The sequence below is a fragment of the Hylaeus anthracinus genome, unplaced genomic scaffold (genome assembly GCF_026225885.1).
Source record: "Hylaeus anthracinus isolate JK02 unplaced genomic scaffold, UHH_iyHylAnth1.0_haploid 2, whole genome shotgun sequence".
Lineage (NCBI taxonomy): Eukaryota > Metazoa > Arthropoda > Insecta > Hymenoptera > Colletidae > Hylaeus > Hylaeus anthracinus.
Genome location: NW_026534838.1, coordinates 4,575,532 through 4,577,132, shown reverse-complemented (window position 1 = coordinate 4,577,132; position 1,601 = coordinate 4,575,532). Strand labels below are relative to the sequence as shown.

At 41.8% G+C, this 1,601-nt stretch overlaps 1 long non-coding RNA gene across 1 annotated transcript in view; it reads left to right on the top strand.

The window, feature by feature from the left end:
- Positions 1-926: 926 nt before the first annotated feature.
- LOC128893088 (uncharacterized) overlaps positions 927-1,601 on the top strand; it is a 10,626-nt gene continuing 9,951 nt past the window's right edge. Inside the window, exons 1-3 of the long non-coding RNA XR_008461249.1 lie at positions 927-1,265; positions 1,363-1,418; positions 1,516-1,572. This is a non-coding gene — a long non-coding RNA (uncharacterized LOC128893088). The remainder of the gene's footprint in view (positions 1,266-1,362; positions 1,419-1,515; positions 1,573-1,601) is intronic.

Genomic DNA, 1,601 nt, shown 5'->3' with positions numbered 1-1,601 from the left:
TAAAATGAATTCTTAAGCAAGTTCAATTTTTGTAGGTACGTTTGCAAGGATTTTATTTTGCATAAAGATCCGCAGTCTAATTATAAATAATACCTATAGCAAGCTCTCCCAACATACTCATATTCTTAATTCATCTCACGCCAATATATCACGCCCGAAATTACCACGGATACACGTACTGAATTAACTGGAGAAAAACCCCTTTCCTCCGCCGATTAACAGCTCGCCGTTTACCTCCCATACGTTATTTGGAACATCTCCTATCCAGATAAGAATTTTACTGAGGCACAGTGGTGCGTCGCGGCGGTTAAGAATCACTGGTCTAGCGTGCAGCTACATGCTAGGGAAGCGAATAAAGGAAGGAAGATCGCCGGTGAGAGATTTGCACAAGGACCGTGCACCTCTGCTCCTCTGCAATGGTGAACGTTGTAAAGTGGCACCGCGTCGCTTTTACGAGCGCATGCCTCGCCGTAATGGAAACGATAAAGGGAACAGGCGGGTTGATTTGTTTAGCCGCGGTTCGCTGCCGATCGATTTATTAGATAGCGCTTGACGGTTTTAGTTGCTACTAAGTGGCCACGGTACGTGAATTATGAACTGTTTTCGTCGGCAGTGCAAGGACTCGAGGGGGCAAGGAATGCTTTGAATCTTGAATCGCGGTTTGAAACATATTTTCGAGGAATCCCTGCAGACGGTAAATCTAGAACGCGAATCAAGAAGATTCTGTGCGAACGGTGAATGGCCGAGGTCTGCATTCGATTCGTGGGGAGATAGAGCATGCTTGGTCGCCGGTTCTTGTGTTATAATGATCGCAAGTAGTGAATATTTTGACCGTGGTTAATTGAGAATTTATATTGGCTTCCCTGTGGTTATCAATGTCCTTTCATATAAAATTTTCTTCAGAAGTATCATTTGGGTCACCCTGTAGAGGTATGACAAAGAGTCATCCTGTTGATTGCTCGTTCTAGGAAGCCGATTTATTTACAACTTTCAGGTCGCGTATTTATAACACCGAGCCTTATCACTTCCCGCGGGGAGGAAAAAAATTTGTTTACAAGATCCCCTTCGACGTAAATGGGACAACGCCTCCTGAGACCTCGCTCGCGGAGCATGACCGATCGTACGCAGTAATCGAAAGGCAACCGTGCTTGTAACATCAAACAAGTCTATCGTTACTCTTATACGTTAATAGTGGGGAAAGATAATTCTTCCCTAAAACTTTAGAAATTTCTACAATCTTCACTCTTTGGGACTTCAAAATCAAGGTATCAACAACTTTCTAAATAATTTTACAAAAATCCAAAAATAACCATCCAAGTTCTCTCGCATATTCAAAGTGAATAACAAAGAATTAATTTACAGAACAGAGGAAAAACTGGACCTGCATCCTTTAGGACTCATTGGGACACCAAACCAAGGTATCAACAACTTTCTAAATAATTTTACAAGGATCCAAAAATAACCATCGCACTCCTCTTGCATATCCAAACTAAATAACAAATAATTAATTTACAGAACAGAGGCTAAAATGGACCTGCATCCTTTAGGACACATTGGGACCTCCAAACCAAGGTATCAACTTCCTAAATAACTTCACAAAA